The sequence below is a fragment of the Cryptomeria japonica genome, chromosome 7 (genome assembly GCF_030272615.1).
Source record: "Cryptomeria japonica chromosome 7, Sugi_1.0, whole genome shotgun sequence".
Taxonomy (NCBI): domain Eukaryota; kingdom Viridiplantae; phylum Streptophyta; class Pinopsida; order Cupressales; family Cupressaceae; genus Cryptomeria; species Cryptomeria japonica.
The window spans coordinates 313328867-313350596 of record NC_081411.1 but is presented as its reverse complement, the minus strand read 5'-3'; the positions used below and the strand labels follow the sequence as shown (position 1 = coordinate 313350596).

Here is a 21730-nt window from a genome sequence, read left to right as displayed (position 1 = left end):
ACACAACAATTCTCCTTCAAGATCTATTTCTCCTTGATCTAGATCTTCAAATTCATTTTCTGTTTTGCTAGTTACATCTTCTAATTCTGCCATAAATAGAGTTTCATCACCTTCACAAGGTGAATCATCTGATTCATTTCCAGAGTCTTCTTTAGTAAAAAGACTCTTCTTTTTTTTGAAGGTATTAAATCTCCTTTTAGGATTCCACATTTTCTTTTTGTAGAATTTTTCTGGTTTTTCCTCTTCACTGTTTTGATCACTTAGAGGACATTGAGCAGCAAAGTGTCCAGCTTTGCCACAATTAAAGCACTTAAAAGGTAATTTGCCCTTATATTTCTTTTTTAGTTTTCTAACAAAAAGGGCTTCTATAGCATCTGAAAGTTCAGAGTCACTATCAGGTTCTTCTTTCTTTTCTACTTTAAAAGTTGTTTCTTTTGAAGAAGAAGGATTATTACCTATCCTCATCTCATAGGCAGTAAGAATGCTTTGAAGATTATCAAGTGTCATGGTAGAAAAACTTTTCTTTTCTTCTAAGGTTGAAACCTTAGTTTCAAACTTGGGTAACAAGGTTCTAATCACTTTATTGACAACCTCCTTTTCTTCAACATCTTCACCAAGACCCTTTCTGGAATTAACTATTTCATCAACTCTAAGAAAATAACTTGCTACTGTTTCATCTTCTTTCATTCTTAAGGATTCAAACTGATTTTTGAGTGTAAGGATTTTAGACTCCTTAACCTTAGCATCCCCTTGATAAATGGTTTCAAGTTTTTTCCAAATATCATAAGCAGAAGAACAATGCATGACTTTAACAAAAACATCTTTAGTGAGACCACATAAGAGAGCATGCTTAGCTCTGGCATTTAACTCATACTTAGTTTTATCATCAGGATCAGTAGGAATAATAGAAGGAACTGTATATTTTGTGATCACAATATTCCACACATTAAGATCAACTGAAATGAGATAAGTTTCCATCCTAATTTTCCAGAACACATAATCAGTTCCATCAAAAAGAGGAGCTCTTGAAAGTGAAGCACCTTCCTGAGTTTGAGCCATAAAACAAACTTCCAAGTGACCAGGAACAATCCCTAGGACAGACCTATATGAGGGACCCTATGCTCTGATACCACTTGTTGGAAGTGGAAAACACTCTGAGAGGGGGGGGTGAATCAGAGTGTGACAAAATTTTAACGAGTTATACTTTTATGGACCTTGACAATTTTAATTCACAGTGTGAACAGATGGCTGAGACTTAACACTTTGAAGGAGTACATTAATGCAGCATAAAGTATACCATTGAACCAACTAAAACATCTGATTCAGACCTTGTTTAACAAAATGGTATTAAAAATATTACACAAACTTGAAACATTAAAAATACTTTCAATATTGCATTACATATATCCAACTAAACAGAGTATGAGATAAAGAGGACTAGAATATGATGTATCAGAGCATACACTAGTAAACAGAATGAAACACGACAATGCAACATAACACAATATTTTGCATGAGTGGAAAACCCTCTTGGGGTAGAAAAACCACTCGGAAGATCCCTTATATTAATTCAAAAAGAGCACCAACTCAGTTCACATGTTTTAGAAACCACAAGGCCTCAAGGAGCACCAACCCCTCTTCTTATCAATGTATATTTCAACTCGAGCTACAACCACTGGTGATTTTATGCATGCACTTTATTCTTGCAGTCACAAAACCATCAGGGATTGGAGCGAGAATATTTTTATCAGTCTGTACATATGAAAATTTTGCAATAATATTCTTCAACACTATCCAATCTCTGAAAATATAGTTTCAAATCAATAAAATCTCATATACTCTGAACAGTATGATTTCAAATCAACAAACCCTGAACAATACGATTTCAAATCAAATAAAACCTCAAATACTCTGTACTGTATGATTTCAAATCAATAAACACTGAATAATATGGTTTCAATTCAATGAAGCCTCATATACTCTGTAACAAAAACAGAGTATTGATTCTCAAGAAACCCTCGACTGGTTCTGTTAAACTACGGCACTGTTTAACGCTTCCACTTTGTTCACACTCAAAACACGGCACTGTATTTCTCTGTTTTAATGTTAGAACTTTGTTCACACTCAAACTATGGCACTGTGTTTCTCCGTTTTTCTTCTCACAGACTGATTTGTCAATCTGTTTTTATGCACACCCAGAAAGAATCCCGTTTTCATCTTAAATAACCTGTTAACTTACAAGATTTGTAAACTGAAAAACAAATAACTGATTCTAACTGTGCAACGGAAACAGTAGAAACGGAAGACATTTTAATTTCCCAGTCATGAAAAACAAAAATAAAGCACAACCACTTCCTTATTTTTATTTTGCATAACTAAAAAATTCGAACCAAGGTAAACAGAATCTCTTAAATCATGTGTTTCAAGAACCATACCTGTTAAACGCAAACTGAACAAATAAACTAACCAGTCAACCGTTAATCTTTTGAATGAAACCATTGTTCGCACCATTCTCTGTAACTGATTCGAGCTCTGTAGCTCCAGCGGCACTGTGACTCACACGGCGTTAGGGTTTGACGGACTCCAAACCAAAACAAATGAAACGCCAAATGCAACTTCCAAGAAAAACATTAACTTGTTCGATACAATAAGTATCATGAGGAATATGCCCTTTAAACCGTAGCAATTTTAAACCAAAAATGTCATTAACATAAATGCAAAGTCAGAGCTATCGTGTCACCAACACGGCTCCAAAGAACATGTTTTAAAAACACTTAACACGTCAGCCAAGTCAGTATGTCCGTGTATGCCAACACATCACCTTTTTTCTTTCTTGTCATCGAGGACAAAAGTACCAAAGAGCAACACATCTTACACAACTTTTATTATCTTCTACACATTACATTGACCAGAGCAGCTTTTCATAAAGGCACCGCTCAATGCATCATTACCAATAATGGATTGTTTACTTTCCACTGTAGGAAACTTACTACGATTGTAGAAGAGTTTATTTGACAATTTCTAAAAGCAAACTTAAACTGAAATAGAAACTGCAGGTTGCAAGCAGTGACGCAGCATTAGTTTCCAACAAACTCCACAGGAATGTACAATAAGAGCTCAACCCAAAAACTGCTGAATAATTCTAAAGTGATTACTTATTTATTACTTATTGAGATGAAGCTCTTCTAATGGATTTAGTCCTGCAAAGAAGTAGTGTCTCTCCACCAATGTTTACACTCATACACAGAACAAAAGGCCTCTACGCAAGTAAGAAGCAAAAGCATCCCTGCGGCCAGAACAGTCAGGAGCTGCCATGAACCAAATATGTATTTGCTTATGTTCTCCTTAACAGCAACGCTCCATCTATTGTAATAATGTTTGTTGACGTCAGCTATAACTTTGTCCAAATATTTAACTTGAGTCAATTCCACGCATTTCCCCAAGCCGTTCCACAGACTTGCCACTTTCCCGTCGTCTGCCAGATGATTGTAGATAATCCCGCTCTTTCTCAGAAGCCGAACATCTTCTTCTGTGTCGATAATGCCGTTCATCAAATCAGTGTAGCGAGTGAAGATCAAAGCACCAGGAGCCGCCGAAGCTTCGAACGCTACTAGATTTCTGATAACGACTTCTGTGTTGGAATCCAATCTTAGTTTGGGAAGATAAAGAGTTGCAGATGCCGGGTCGAAGCGAATTGTGGTAAGGTCTCCCTCGGTTGGAAGGAATTTTACTCCTGCTGAGTATAACTCGGAGACGGAGGGAATCGCTAGTTCGTCGCGTGTAGGAGGAGTTTCCACAGTGGAATACCCTCTGTCCTCATCTTTTTCTTCATCACTATCATCCTTGCGCTTAATTGAAAGAGTTTGAAAAGCGGAGACAAGATGGGTGGACAGCTGTGTCACCAACTGAACTGGCTTTGCTTTTAACAGACGCTCAGAGAGTGCCGAGACAATTTGAACAAGGCCGATTTGTATGGAGGAGAGAACCTTCCATATAGCTTTCAGAGCACGCGTCAAGTCTATTGAATCCGGCAATGGGACATTCTCGTCATCATTCTTCTTAGAAATGGTATAGTCCATGTCTGGTGCAGGGACAATAGAGTAGTACAGCATTTCCAATATGTGACTCCTCTCCTTTATACGCAGCCTTGTACTATCCGGCATTTTCAACATAAATGGCGACCATTCTTTACAGGCGCGAGTCATCATATTGCAAAGCCTTTCTTCCGCCTTATCTTGCGAACCCAACTGCATTTCCAGCAGCTTCTGCAAAAGGAACAAAGGTAACTGATTCTCGAGCATCATAAGATCTCTCATAATGGTGTTGTGGATTGCACTCCTGCCAGATGCATCCAAAACTTTGCCCAATCGCTTCACCTGGGAAGACACATTTGGAGAAGCCTGGTCCGCCTGTTTGACTTGGAAGTGCAAGCACTCGAGCAAGAAGGAGGCGTCCAGAGCCATAAGCCATGCAAGGGTTTCCTTCTTGTAGTCGAGATATTTGTGGTAGTAGTTTCTGATTTCTCAGTCGTACTTCTTCATCTCCTCTACTACAGCTTCGAACTTACAGTGACCGGTTATAGTCTTCTTAAATCTCTGCGCAGCAGCCACCTTATATATCTCCATTTCATACAGTTGGGATCTCCAATGGTGATATGGGCCAATGGAGAGGCACTGCGGAATATATGCTTCGGGCTTGACTGCCAACAACTCGTTGGGCACACGAAAAATGGATACACAAATGTCCTTTTCTTCTTCTTGCTCTCGATGTATCTGCAGGCCTTGCTTGATTTGAATAAGCCAGAGATCTTGATCGAACTTCACTTCATCTGCATTCATTGATTCCATGATTTCAATTGGCAACCGGATGACAGATCAGACAAAGCAAGTGGACACAGAAGGTAAGAAAATAGGGGATCAAATACTCAAATATGGGAAACAACTATGGAGAGGGTCCTATTTATTGCTTCAGCCTCGGCAAAAGCGAACAAAGCAGCTTTTCATTCACAGGAATTTCTATAATACTTCACATGGGAAATGCTTAACAATAAAGATTCCATTCAAAGTCTGAAGGCTGCTTGTTACTCTCAGATGGTACTCGCATACGTTGGAGAGAGGGCCCATCTATGCTAAAATATGTGAAGTAATAATGGTTTTTAAGTAACAGTGTGTTAGATTTCAGACGATTGCATGATGGAATATGTAAATTTAATGAATTTTATCCTAGCTTGACAAGGAATAGTCTGAAGTTGAAATATGTAGTATCTTAGAAAATATGTTCCTGGTGTGGGGAGAGGGCTATAGCAATACCATCCACAGTGTGGAACTGAATTGCCCCTTGTTTCCACATTTGAATGTGATTATGTTTGCATAAGACAATTTTTATTATTATTATTTTGTTTTTAAACTACTCATTTTGTATTAATGTATTCGCAGAATAATTGTTCATATTCCCTTTTCTAAATTTTGTTTGACTATTAATTGAATATTTTATAATATTTATCGTATCGATTATTTATAGTGTCAGCATCTAGATATTATCTTAGGTTAAGAAGATACATCATATAGTGAATTTAAGTTAATAAATATCTGATCCGAATTATGGATTCGGATGACAACACCTGAATGAGAACCTGCGGTATTGTAAATTTTGTTACAAGAACCAAAAATCATAGAATTGAAGCAAGCCAAATAGTCATCTATTTCATTCGAAAACCCAACATATAGAAGTTCATGAGATTCCAAGAGTCACAAAAAACCTCTTGAGAATCGACGTCCAATAGTCACATTTGTTTTCTGATCAGGACTCAAAATTACGAGCCGTTGATCTCGTTGGAAAGGTCTCCAAGAGTTGTAGACACAAATTTGAAAGAGTATATGCTTTCAAGGGCTAAAAATGCCCTTAAGACCTTCAAAAATGCAAATTACTAACATATAGACAAACTAAAGTAAAAAAAAAATATAATTCAAATTTTCTTCTGATCAATATCTTTTTTAAAAAGAGTATTATTTTTAAAATTAATAGCAATAAGAAAGTTAATATATAGTTAAAAATTTTGTGAGTATATAGATATATTGAAAACGATAATTTGTTTGTATAATTTATTTATTAGTTTCAATAATTTACAAATAAAGTTATCGTTGTACAATTGTGATGGTTGTGGTTTGGAATCTTGAGATTATTGAAAGTTGTATTTATTGATGGGTTCAATAATTTAAAAATAAAGTTATCTTTGTGAAATTTTGATGGCTGTGTTTTGGAATCTTCAGACTATTGAAAGCTATATAGTATGTGGTTTAGTCTATGAATGCTTTTATCTACTTTGATTATGCTTCGCTCCCATAATGACACAAAAATAAAATATTAAAACGTAATTTTTAGATTTCTTCTAAATAAAACCATTAAAACATCCCATATAATGAATAAAATAAGTTAAAAGATGTAAAAACAAACTAATGTCTAATATAATATTTGTAATGCTGATTCAGAAATGCATGTTATGTTTTTTCAAAAACCTTAACATTATTATTTTTATCTGTAGATAATGTTGTTTGATCTTATTTTAAGACAACTATTATCTTATAACTTTTTAAAATTGATTATGATATCTCTGTTAATATTGCACTAAAAAGTCTGAATGGAATAGCAAAGCGTATACCAATTGGTGTCCGCTAGTATTCGATAAATGTTACTATCATGTCTCTATCCAAGCAGACGTGCGATATAGCTCTTTTCAAACGATACACCAGATTCTAGAGTTTGACTGTTGCGTCAGAAAAACCAGTCGTCGATATCCATTGAGGTATTCTGTTTCAATTACTTGATTTTAAGCTTTATTTTCAACGTAAGGGAAGATAATTTGTTCTCAATGACGTTTCACGTAAAGAATTAACGGTACAAAATTATATTACGGCGGTCATGGAAGAGACAGAGTGGAAACGTTTATTGTGAGAGCCGGGTCATAGTTTGTAACGCGGCTGAACCTGTGTTTTTGGTAATCTAGAAAGAGTGCCGTTCCTCGTACATCGAAAATAGAACTACTTTACAGCTTTTGGAATGACCCACAGACTTTGACGGAGAGACTTTGAAAAATATTAAATATATATTTCTAAATAATGATTACTACTTTTTAGCCACCAAAAAAAAATTAAAAAGGAGAAATGATTATACTGATAATAAAATATATCAAAGTTATCAAATTTTCAAAATCTGGGTTAAAGGAGATGTGAAATGGTTAGTTGTAGATCCAAGACTCAATAAAAAGAACGGTGTGAGGGAACAAAGAGAAAAAGGGGAGTAAGACCAAATTACAAGGAGAAAGAACAAGAAATAAAAACAAAATAATGTGATGGAATTCTTTTTCATCGGGATGATGAATCATGGAGTGTGATTCGAAACGTTGATGAAAAAAATATACACAATCAAATCCAAAAAACTTCAATAGAAATAAAAACAAAACACATAAAATCTAACAATAGAATAAAAAATAGTCTATTTATCTATCTAGATAATAACACTAAAACCTAATATATAAAGTGTTAAAAAAAGATAAAGAGAATAGAAGAACATATATAAAATAAATACAACAAGCATATTATATAAGAAAACATTACAAATGTTAGTTATATAATATAAATGAGCTAGTGTTGAAGAAATATAAACAAATGTTATTGCATAATGTAGAATAACTATCATACAATAATATAAGTTAAAGAATATTATAAAATATTAAAACATCTATGAATGTTTAAGAATATAAAGCACATTAAATAAACAATTAATATTTGCAACAACCTTAAATTTTTTTTTTTTAAATTACTAAATTATCAAAAAAATTGGCAAGAAAAATAATTAATACTCTGTATGATTATATTGATACACCATATTAAGAAGTTAATAAAAACAAAAAATAATTGTATATAAAATAAATAGGGATAATGATAAATATAGGATAGAAATATTGAAGAAAACACTAAAAATAATCGAGAAAAATATAAACTAAATATGTTGCAAAACAAGAGAACTAATAAAAGAGATAAATCTAGAGATTGGAGGGTGAGAAAATCCATATGAAATGATTCATTTTATTTTTGTTATAGGTTTAGAATAATTTCATATATTCTTGTAGTATAGTACAATTACAACTATTATGAACCGCCCTCTAATTGCAACTGAACAAACTGTCTATTACCTTTCATATATGCATTGAAGCCTTGCATTTGATACATTGCTCCAATAGTTTATCTCTTTAGAAAGAGAGAAATATTATTACCGTTTCGATCACCATTATTAGGAACAATGTGAAATCAACAAAAAATTAGTTCATTATACTAAGAACAATGGAAATGGAGTTGTTTACTCCTTTAGGTATGCACTTTATTTCACAAATGATTGATTAGATGATCATTTAGGATTTTGTGCAGTATATTTAAAATATAATTTTACCAAATGGAGCACACTAGATGTTTCTTGGACACCAAGCTCATTTCAAAAATTTACCTAAAGTTGTTTTCACTATAATAAATGTTTGTAGTCATTTCATGAGACAAAATGTCCCTATCTATGATGTCTAGAATAAGAAGGAAAGCTGAAAGAATATTGTGAAGTTGTGAATAGGATGAGAGCCTTACTAATCCCTCACAACTATATGACAAAAGAAAAATATCAAGACAAAAGATTAAGCATAATTGCATCCAGATATATGACTTAATATTACCATGTGGAAATCTAAAAGCATTAATAACCTCTAAATTGATGCATTATGGAGGAAAAACCTATTTAAGTATTTGGTTTTCTCTATTGTGCAGTATGTCTTGAACATTTTGTATGTAATATGATACATGATTGCATCTGAATTGTTGCATGTGAGAACCTAAGAATTGTCTAAATTATAGTGGTTTTTTGGCTTGTCAATTCTGAGTGTAGCATGTCCTTCCAATTCAATGGAATAATTAAGAGGAAAAATCGCCCATGACTTAGACCTTGTCATTGAGGTACACAACATCCAAAATTGGATTTGATGGTTTATTTGAATAAATTTGTACATTTAGATATCTAACATCTCCTCTAGATATTTAAACATGGGTTTTCACAATGAAAAACTTGACGATTTAATGTGTGAATGCATCCGATTTGACATATAATGTATCTTGGTATTCAAGTTATTTTTGAGAGACATTTGTTTAAATATATTTAATATACATTATGATAAAAAAAATAGTCCCTAAATTGTTGCATTGGGAGTACAGGACCTTATCTTTAAATGAAGTAGTGCGCAAATATTTGGGTTATGACATCCAATGCAATAAAAAGACAACAAAGTTTATGTTGACATAATGTTTTTTTAATGAAGCACAACATTGGTGGTAGAAATATTAGAGAATTATCTCATATAACGTAATTTTCAAATGTATTTTTTTCTTGGTCCCTTATGCAATCTGATTTGTTTGAGTTAAACATCATGTATTTACTCTTGCTTAGGTCCAACTTATACATATTTATATAATAATTTTAGGCTTGCATTTAAGATTGTATATTTCCTAAGTCTAGCTGAATTATGATGTGATTGGCTTTTACCTAACCTACCTACTCTCTCATTTCTTTGAGAGACATGTTATACCTTAATTTTCTAGCCTCTTGTCTATTTAAGCAAAGACTTTGTACATTTGTAAACATCTCAACTCAGTATCATTTTTTGGTGAATTATATCTCTCCCCAACATGATATCAGAACCAACCGATCAGCATCTCTTCCCCTTGATTCACTTCATCAACCGTTGAGATCCTGGCTCTCTTCCAGCTGTGTAATTATCTCAGGAAGAGAAAATTTTCTGTTATTATCAGTTATAGCCATATATTGGTTGTGCATTATTATTTTTAGCTGTGTATTATTGTTTTCCACGGCCGTTTCAACTTGACTGGAGTATTTTCTCCATAGTAGTTGGGCATTCAATTTTTGCGTGGGAGTTCACAGGCATATGATTGTCCTTCATTTGCATCGACATCTTGGTGCTTTTATATCCAGTTTTATTATTGATCAGGCGGGTTTTTTGGCTGTAGATTTGTGTTCTTTTGTGAATCACTGTTTTACTGTGATAGATCCAGCCATCAATTTTGTGGCCAAATTTTTTTAGCAAAGGTGGCTTAATATTTGTGCTTAGTCCTCTTGTGTTTCCTGAATCGGCCGACGTCGTTATCTTTACCTTGAAATGTGATGTTTGTGTTAAGGGGGCCGTTCTCCTTTCATTGGCCAACGTTTTGTGAATCATCCTCTCTTATTATTGCCAAATCAGGTTTTATTGCCCGCATTGGATTCTTAATGGTCAACTTCTCCACCAGCATTTCTATTTTGGTATCGTTACCACTCTTTTTTATAAGCATGGCTCCAATGTGAAAGGTTTGACATTCATTATAGGTCAATCGGTCTCTAATATTTGAGGCGATTCATATTTTGTAGCAATCTATTGGTGGACCTTATTTGGAAAGCTTCTTCACTGTTTTCTGACACGTATTAGTTGTCCTTGGGGGACTATTTATTGCTTGTGAGGATCGGTTGGCTGGTGTGCTTGTTGAATGAACAAATAAATCAATTTTAGGAGTGTGAATTATTGTTGGGCTGCATTTATTCTGGAAGGAATCAGATGACTTCTTCAAAATTAGTTTTATCACACTGTTACTATTTGGCATAGATTTTTTCTTGATTGCTGCATTGTCTACCGTCAGTTGCTTGGTTGGCTCCCCTGCTTTGGGTGCATTTCACCACAGTTTTGCAAGTGGCTTACATTCTTCGTGACTAGCGATTCAGGCTTGCAGATCTTGTGGATTCGTCATCAGATCGACCACGATGCATGTTTTAGCCTTCACTCTTGAAGATAATGATCAATTACTGAGTCAGAGATAAAAACAGTTTTTTCTACGTTTTTTACTGTTTTAATTACGCAGTTTACAAGCTACGGTGATAGAGATAGTCTCGTAGTTATCCTGCTATAAACAGTCATTGCAGTGTTTTTTTTTGTTTCTTTATTAGTTTTTATCCTTGTGATCACTGCTGTGTACGCAGTATGGCAGTCATTATTACTGTTTTTTTTTCCCCAATGTTTTAATGTTTTATTCTGATTGGTAATCAGCTTTCTATATATATCAGGGACTATGTAATTGTATTAATCATTCAAGTTAATGAATACAGTATATTTTCTCAGTTTTGGTTTTTTATTCAATTGTGAGTTTTTGTTAATTATCTTTCAGCTTGTGAGTGTTTATTTGAAAATTATCATAATCTTTCATTTGGTATCAGAGCAGGTTGCAAGATTTCTGATTGTGCAAGTAGCAAGATTAGAGTAGCAGTTATCTCGAGATGGTTAATGGAAATGATTTAGCATTTCAGCTTCCATTGTTTATTGGAGACAACTGTGATTATTGGAATATCAAAATTAAGACCTTACTATTATCCCAAGATCTCTCGGAACTAGTGGAACGCAGATACGAGGAACCTGCTGATTAGAATACATTAAATTCATGGATATTAGAATAGGAAGCTCATCTTAAAGAAGATAGAAAGAAGGATAACAAAACTCTTTTCACCATTTAATTTGCCTTGGATGTGTCAATTTTTCATCGAATTTCCAGTATGACAAAATCAAATGATGCATGGGAGGCTCTGCAAACTACATACCAAGGTACAGATAAAATCAAATTGGTAAGACTTCAAATTTTTTGAAGAGAATTTGAAAATGAAGGAATCTAAGTCCATTCATGAATTTATTACTAGGACTCAAGGTATTGTGAATCAACTTAGTACTCAAGGAAAAGTTGTAAAAAAAGATTTGAGGCCTTTGAAGAAAGTAAAGATCTAACTACTTTCAAAGTTGTAGAGTTAATTGGTTCTTATACAAGCTTTCCAGACTTCTATGAATATTGAGGAAAAATCCAAATCTCCTCAAGGTGAATCTTCTAGTAATAATAGAGCAAGAGGTAGAGGAAGGGGAAGAGGAAATAATATAGGAACAAGAGGAAGTTCTATTGATCAAAGGATTATACAGTGCAAATATTGTGAAAGATGTCGACACTATGAATCTGAGTGCCCAAAGAAGAAATCTAACTTGTATTAAAGAGCTAGTTATGCAAAAGAGTCTTCTGACACAAAGAATTCTACATTCTTTGCATGCAATTTGGCAAAAGAACACCAAGAGGATGTCTGGTTCTTGGACAATGGCAGCTCAAATCACATGACAGGTAAATCTGATTTCTTTGTCAAATGAGATGATTGAATACGAAGTAAAGTTAAATTTGGAGATGATAAGGAGGTTGATACAGTGGGAAAATGGACCCTTGTAGTCAAGACTAAGCAGGAAGACACTACACATATCCATAATACTTTATTTGTGCCACAATATAGCATAGTCTTTTGAGTATTGGACAACTTGTAGAAAAGAACTATAAAGTTGTATTTGAAGATAGCTGCTACAAAATCTTTGATAAATCTAATAATCATCATCTTGTAGCAAAGACTTATATGATAGAGAATATATTTTTTTCTCTCAAAATGATTTTTAGTAAGTTTAATGCACTCAAATGAACCATAGATGATTCATGCTTATAGCATCAACGATATGGTCATCTGAATTTTCAAGAGCTAACTTTGTTGAATAAAAAGAATATGGTGAGAGGTCTTCCTCCAATCAAGGCAAAAAAAGAAGTTTGTTAAGGGAATGCACTTAGCAAGCATCATTGAGACAGTTTTCCGGTGGGCAAATCTTGGAGAGATAAATCTCCTCTGGAGCTTGTGCATGCTGACATTTGTGGTGACATGCAAGAGAAATCATTGGGTAAGAATATTTATTTTTTGAACTTAATTGATGATTACTCTCACCACATAGGGGTTTATTTTTTGAAGCAGAAATTTGATGCCTTTGCATGCTTCAAGAATTTTAAGGAAATGGCTAAAAAACATAGCGGGTATCCTATAAAGATACTCAAAATAGATAGAGGGGGAGAGTTTACTTTTAATGAGTTTGCTGATTTTGTACTAAGAATAGCATACATAGACAACTTACTGCCGCATATACACCTCAATAGAATGGTATTGTTGAAAGAAATAATTTTGCCATTATAAAAATGATACAAAGTATGATGCAAACAAAAAAGCTTCCAAATAGTTTTTGGGGAGAAGCAATTGCCACCACCGTATATATTCTCAACCGTAGTCCAATGAAAGCAATTCAAAATCTCACTCCAAAGGAAGCCTGGAGTGGTCACAAGCCTTTAGTGGCTCATCTTCGAGTCTTTGGATGCTTGGCATATGTGCATATTCCAGATCAAACCCGGAAGAAGTTGGATGACAAATCCCAACTTTGTATCTTTGTGGGATACTCTACTATAGCTAAAGGCTACAAATTCTATAATCTTAAGATAAAGCAATGGATAGTTTTTCGGAATATTATTTTTGATGAAGGGGGAGTATGGCCGTGGAAAGGCGATGTATAACAAAATCCATCAATAATAATAAACATGGAAGACAATAGAATTCCTCCTGCTCTCCCCACAAGTTCAAGTGGAAGTTCAAGTTTCAGTTCCAGTCCTCCAAGCTCACCTAGTTTGTCAAGTAGCGAAAACTCACATGAACATTCACCTCCAACATCAGTTCCAAGAAAGGTGCGAAGTTTGGTTGATATTATTAGAGGAGTGCCAATATAAATCCAGTTTTTAATTTGTATTTGCTTAGAACAATTAAAGTTGAACCCTATGTGTATGAAGAAGCAGTAAAAGAACCTACAGGGGTTAATGCTATGAATGATGAGATGAATTCCATTCATACGAATAATACTTGGGAATTAGTTCATAATACTTGAGAATTATTTCTACTTCCCAAAGGTGATTGGTGTCAAATGGATTTACAAAGTCAAATATCATGCAGATGGTTTAGTCGAATAACATAAGGCAAGACTAGTTGCCAAGGGGTTTGCAAAAACTCCTTGAGTGGATTATGCAAAAACTTTTGCTCCTTTGGCTCGACTTGATATAACCAAGATTATATTGGTTGTTGTAGCACAATACAAGTGGTTAATATTTTAGATGGATGTAAAATCAGCATTCCTTAATGGTTACATAGATGAGGAATTTTAAGTGGAACAACCTATGGGGTACGAAGTTCTAGAAAAAAAAACACTTAGTTTACAAGTTGAAGAAAACCCTTTATGGGTTGAAACAAGCTCCTTGTGCCCGACATGCTAGAATTGACAGTTATTTCATTAAGAAAGGATTCAACAAAATCCAATCAGAGCCTACCTTGTATGTCCAATGTATTAGTAATGATATTCTCATTATTTTCCTCTATGTTGATGATCTTATTTATACAGGTAATAAAAAAGCTCTCATGGAGAAGTTTCAAGCAGAAATGAAAGAAGAGTTAGAAATGTTAGATATGGGACACATGCACTATTTTCTTGGTGTGGAAGTACAACAAACATCATAAGGTATATTTATTTCCCAAACCAAGTATGTAGCTGATTTATTGGAGAAGTTTAGAATCGTGGCATGCAAAGAACTTGCAATCCCCATAGCACTTAGTGAAAAATTGACCAAGGAAGATGCTAGTCCCAAGGTTGATGCAACTCGCTATAGGATTTTGGTTGGTAGCCTCATGTACCCTACAACCACGAGGCCTGATATTATTTATGTTGTGAGCCTCATCTCTCAGTTCATGCAAGACCCACATGAGTCACATTGGCAGGCAACTAAAAGAATCGTGAGGTATGTGAGTGGTACACAAAATTTTGGCATTTAATATTCTCCCACTAACAAGCTTGAGCTAGTTGGCTACGCAAATTTCGATTGGCCCGGTTCAGTGGATGATAAGAAATCTACAGTTTGTTATGTTTTTTCATTTGGCTCTAGAGTTGTCCCTTGGAGTAGTAAGAAACAGGTAACAGTGGATCTTTCTTCAACAAAGTGGAATACATGACAGCTTCATTAGCAAGTTCTCACACAGTATGGATAAGGAGGATATTGATAGATCTATATTTGGTTCTTGAACATTCAACCACCATCAATTGTGATAACAATAGCACCATTGCCATGACAAAGAATCTTGTGTTTCATGCTAGAATGAAGCACATAGAGATCCGTCATCATTACATTCGTGATTTGGTTCAAGATGGACAAGTGGAGTTGCAGTTTTGTTCTTCATCTAAACAAGTTGCTGATATCTTCACCGAAGCTCTTCTAGCAACCCACGGAGCGTTTTTTAGCCTTCACTCTTGAAGATAATGATCAAATGCTGAGTCAGAGATAAAATCAGTTTTTTCTATGTTTTTTATTGTTTTAATTACGCAGTTTGCAAGCTACGGTGATAGGCATAGTCTCGTACTTATCCCGCTATAAACAGTCATTGCGCTGTTTTCTTGTTTTTGTTTTCGAGTTTTTATCCTTGTGATCACTTCTGTGTACGCATTAAGGCAGTCATTATTACCCTTTTTTTTTAGGTTTTTATCTTTGTTTTAATGTTTTACTCTGGTGATCAGCTCTCTATTTATATCAGGGACTATGTAATTGTATTAATCATTCAAGTTAATGAATACAGTATATTTTCTCAGTTCTGGTTTTTTATTCAATTGTGAGTTTTTGTTAATTCTTTTTCAGCTTGTGAGTGTTATTTGAAAATTATCATAATCTTTCAACTCTTTGCTCAGCCTCTATTGGTGTTCAGGTTTCCTTGTTTGCGGCTGGCAAGTTTAGATTTGCATATCAGCCTTATGTCTTTGGCTTACGCCTTTCTCTAAGACTAGCATTCAAGTTGTTTATTGCTTACATCGGCTTTGTGCATCATCTCCTTACGATAAAACATTTTTTCTTTGGTACCAATCATTATTGGCAGTTGGAGATCTACTAGAGGATGATGTTTCGTGATCATCATTGTCAGGCCTGTTCACTATTCGGAGCGGATAGCACAGGCTTTGCAGCTGGTTGTGCCTTCATATTTTTTGAATGATTTGCCAATTTATTTAATTTTGGAGCAGTTAAAAAGTCTCTGCAATATATTTGCCCGATTGGGGTTTGTATTCCTGTGACAGAGAAGTTCACGGTGGGCCCATGGTTTTTTGGCTTTAGTATTAATGTTTTTGGCACATTTGATCCCACATTATTTGTAATGAGACATCATTTGCATATATTCATTTATGCCCATAGTGCGTTGTAAATTGGATCTTTTGGAGGCTTTGTCTAGCGTGCTATTATGTTAACTTGGTGATTTCCACTTTGTGATTGTGAATTGGCATTCATCTACCCAAATTTTTTGGTCAAAATAATCAGATACTTCCTTTTATTGACTAAGGTTATTACCATTTAATATATTGTCAAATTTTTTATTTCATTAATTTTATTGTCTTTGGGATATTTTTGCATTTTACATGTGATGATACTATCTTTGTCTATTAGAAGAATCATCATAATAAACAATGGGGTTACCTTTTCATCCATCTTTGATTATTTTGAAGAGGGAGAACTATGTAAAATGGAAAAATGGAATTATCACTCATCTCCATTAGCTTCATTTGCTGCCATATTTGTATGATCTAGTTCCTCTACTTAGCACACCTAGTAAGCTATTTTCTTGGAGATGTAAGAGAGATCCTAGGAGCCATTTCCATGCATGTCCTTGATGACATCTTAGAGTCTATTATAGATTTTAAGTATCTTCATGCTCCTTGGACTTATGTTTCGGAGTTACATAGAGATTGTGCTTCTCAATCATTCCCAGATCATCGTCTTTCAGATTGCTGTGTGCCTCTTCATCCTTAAGAGAATATACCCTATGATTATGACACTCTTATGGAATTTGCTACTTTGGATCAATTTGAGACTTCAAATGAGGATGAGGTTTCTTTTGAGGTTCCTGATTCTTTGTCAAAGGTAGCTGATGAACCATCATAGCATGATTATTATTCTCTTTCAAACTTGGCTGAAGAACACATTGTTGATGCTTCATTGCATGAGGGATCTATTTCTCTTCCTAATTGAGATTACTATTTGACAAACATTGGTTCAATGTTTGTGGCATCTCACATTATAGATTTGGAGGACACATTTAGGGGTTTTTCTCTACTGTTTGATGACAATAATTGCCCTTCTGTTGTCTCATGATCTTCATCTTTGGATCTTGTTCCATATCAGTTTTCACATAGTTCCAATTTGTCAGCTTCTTTTTTATTCTCTTAGAGTATGTCATCATCATCTTTCATAAACAAGGAGACATGTGAGTAGTTTCAAAGACATCATCATACATTTGTATTTTGCTTCCTACCAATTCCTATCCAAAATGGGAAGCATACCCACATCTTTATATGCTTTTGTTTTTTTTGAAAAGGAGACAAGTTGTTTGTAAGCATTGGATCTTGTTTTGTGTTTAGATGCTCACCATTTTTTCTAGACATTATCCATTATTGGGAGGCTACATAGTATCTTAGCTTTCCTCCTAGGGGGGGGTGCTATTGATTGTATCTTCATAATGGTTGTAGTTCTTAGGAGGTATTGGTGTTGATACCTCCATTCATCACGTTCATCAAATCACTTATGTTTATTTGCATTATCTCTTTTTTGAAGAGGAATTTTGTTCCATGAGGTTTTCTCATTTCCTTTGTTAATAAGAGATTAGTTGCATGATTAGTTGAACATGGGTACTTAATATGGCCTAGTTTCTAAGATCCACCATCATATCATTTTCCATATTAATTCTTCTCCTTAAGTTGCACTTAAGGGTGTGTGTTGGATTAAACATTATGTATTTACTCTTTCTTATATCCAACTTACGCATATTTATTTAATAGTATTATGCTTGCATTTAGGTTCACATATTTCTTAAGTGTAACTAAGTTGTTGGGTGGTTGGATTTTACCTAACCTATCTACTCTCTCATTTGATTGAGACACATGTCTGTTGTTGTACCCTTAATTCTATAGACTCTTGTCTATTTAAGAAAAGGATTTGTAGATTTGTAAACATATTAGCTCCTTATCATTTTTTGGTGAACTATATCTCTCCATATATTGGAAGTTTTTTGCATTCAAGATCCTAGCTTGGTAGCATTGCTCCAACATGGTATTAGATCCAATCGATCAACAACTCTTCCCTTTGAGACCCTTCATCAACGATTGAAGTCTCGATTATCTTCCAGCTATGTAATTATCTCAAGTAGAGAAGGTTCTCTATTATTATTAGTTATAGTCATATATTAGTTGCTTCTATGTGGCAAGTGATCATGCAAATACTGGTCTTGAAGAAATACCAACATTTGAAAAAAATCTAAAAAATCGACTTTGTAGGTTGCCCTAAAAAATGCATGTTATAAGTAGCTAGAATATTGTAATGGTGTTGTATTTTTTTACTAGATAATAAGAAAAGATTGGACAATTGTGTTCTGTGGATGTATCGCACCTTGGGTGAACCACATTAAATCTCTATGTTATCTGTGTTGTGTATTATTCTCCATTATGTGTATCCAAATCTGCATATAATTGTTCATTTATATTTTCTTTGGATTTGTGTAAACCCTAAAAGTAATAGTATGTTATTTTATCTTGACTGGATTATTTTCTCCATAGTAATTGGTCATTCAATTTATGTGTGGAAGTTTGCAAGAATATTATTTACCTTCATTATGTAATCTTAGAACAATTTTATTTCAAGAGTTGATGAATAACGTAAAATTAATTACACCAATTTTGTAATTAATGTGAAACTAAGACGTAATCAAGAATGAACAACCAAGTTGAAGGACACTATAAAAGAAAAAAAAATAATTACAAACAAAAATATTACTCCTAACTTGCAACTTGCAACAAATGGGAAGTAAGCATTACAAACAAATTGAAATTCCATCACTATAGTAGAGAGAAACTAAATGTTAAAAATAGAGTATATCATGTGTAGAATGAGACTAAGTCTATCGTCTTATAAAGAGAAATTAGGTATTGTGTTCCATATTTCGTTTGGCGTTGAAGCAAGTTTAATCCAAGTCAAATATTTCAACTTGAAAATAGTATCCTCCTTTATCAAGATGATACATATCATCTCAGCATATTTAAGATGCTCTTTAGGTGATATTTTGATATCTAATCATCATGGATCGTGACATTTTTCTATTACATATTCATTATACACATAAGTTTTTCATGCATAGTAATGAAAGTAATTATTTTAAATGAGTACAAATTTTTTACGATCAAGCCCATTCTCGAACTGTGCTGCAAACACATTCTTGACATCCTCTATAGTTTTAACCCCCTCTATTTTAATCTTGGGATTGAACCACAAACACTTCTTGTATCTACTCGTCGTAGTCGTAAATTCAAATCCTCTCCTCCTCTTTGTGCATATACATTGTGCATACACTCCTCGCTAAAGTTTTAAATATAAATATGTGTGGTACTTGGATGGGAAAAATCACCAGTTGATGGTTCCATGCCACATCATCTTGACAACTTAACGTTAACATTTATATGATGAATTGCAACATTGGACATAAAAAATTTAGTAGTCAAAATATTTTATGCGTGAGGCAAGAACTGTTTGTAGCTTCCAATAAATTTCACCCAATAAATTTCATGGTGTGAGAATACAGGCTTGAGAATCCGATGGGAGCTCCCCCCACAAAACAGCCTGTCAGCTAACAATGGAATGAAGTAGTATGAAGGTAAAAGAAACCAAATTTATATCTTTTTAAGGATACCAATTTAAAGTTCTTTTTTATAATCAAGAAGATAACATAGAAAAGGAATATCACTAAAAAAAAATTACAGACATCAATTTCAATTGTCATGAAGTATAATCTTCAAAAAACAATTGTAAATATATGTTTAAAGGTTAAAGGATTATAAAAATGTTAGTTATCAATCTTAGTTAGAATCAAACTCAATTTATGTCAAACTCAACTTGCTCTAGGCTTAGTTCTTATCAAGGGTCAACTATTTGGCATCAATTTTTTCTTTTATCTTTTTTCTTAATATAATTGACCTAGGGTTTGAAAACCATCAAGCAAATATATACTTCCCTTAATATGTCAGATGATATGAATGATTCTCTTTTAAACCAAATATTTCGATATATTGATATTTATCTTGTCAAAAATAAATTACAAGTACTAAAGAAAATAATCTATTATAGATGATCAAATGACCTATGGTCTTCAAAAAATTATTGTTTCGAGTTTGATGCTTTAGATTATCATAATCCATTCATCTAAAGTTTCTACTCATTTATCTAGCTCAATAACTAAATTAGAGATAAAACTTTTGTTATAGTATTCTAAGAGTCAAGATCAACATGAGCTATATTTACAAGCTTGGTTATATGTTAGGTACCTATATCTACTTTTCCGAGCCATAACTGAAAGGTTTTTAATGCATTGTGTTAATCCTTGTAGAAGAAATTTAATATAGAATAAAATTTATCTACATCCTTTCATTTCATTATATATGGATAGATAATCTAGATGGGTAGATAGAAGTTGTTAAGTACACATTGTTATAACTTTTCACATTTATAGTTGTGAAACTCTAATCAATTAGATGAAAGCCTATCCAACACTCATTAGTTTTATAAATTTTATACATGACATAGTTATTTTGTATTTCATTTCTCAAGTTCGAGCTCAATATGCACCATTTCATGTGTACTTTTTCATATGAGAACATAAATTAAAAAGAGCATAATTTCCTTTACATCAGATTCTAGTATTTGAATAAAATTTATTATAGATTGTCTCACACTAATTAGAAATTTTAAATTGTTTTGTGAAGCTAACACACACCTCACTCATTTAAGGTTGGTGATAATTTCTAATTATATCATAAAAAATATTCAAATTCTATGGGATAGGGAATATACCATTTTTCATGTAGCTAATAATAAAACCTTAAGTCTTGATCACAAAGAATACCTGAAATTGGACATAGTATTTAAAATTGATGTCCTTAAGAAATTCTTTCATCCCTTTCTTTCAAGAATATCAACTAAACATCCTTAAGATGTTGAACTTGAGCACCTTGTATTATTTAAATGGATAGAAAAAATAATACAGTAGACATCTTCAAAGCAAAAATCACTTTATTTTGTAGAGTTATCTGAGATAAGGGTACATGTAGATAAATTAAATGTTTATAATCTATAGGGTAATTTAATTTCATTTCTTTACGTCATTCAAGACAAGATGAGAGAAAAATGACAAATGGTTAAATTGTAATTTTGATAAAATCTTATATGATTATTAAATGGTCTTATTCAAATATTTAGAAATGTGAACATTCATAGAAAACCTTTTATGCCAATGGTTAAAATTAATATTATGTTTTATTTGTAAATAAAATTATTAACAAATTTGTTCTGATTAGATAAAAAAGGAGAGGCCTGACCATTACATAACCATATAAGTGATAAGACTAGGTGCCTCATGAGGAGTGAGAGCACCCAATGAAAGATCTACCTATCAAAAAGGAACATAAACTAGTTGCCTACCAAATCCTAAGCAAAACAAAAATATAGATTATAAACAAACAGACAAAAACCAAAACAAAAGGAGAACTCGTGCCATCCATCAAAGTCACAAACAAATGGTCTACCTGGTGGGGGGGTTTTCACTTTCCTAGTCCCATCTTAGCTATTTCACCTTCTTAGAGAGAGACAATATTTATTTTAACCTTTTTCTCAAGGACATAGCAGGGCACTCCAGAGGAACCTTTACC

The 21730-nt window shown here is 33.5% G+C and overlaps 1 pseudogene; it reads right to left on the bottom strand.

The window, feature by feature from the left end:
• Window positions 1-3194: 3194 nt before the first annotated feature.
• Window positions 3195-4847, bottom strand: LOC131047275 (putative UPF0481 protein At3g02645; annotated as a pseudogene).
• Between the last annotated feature and the right edge of the window lie 16883 nt (window positions 4848-21730).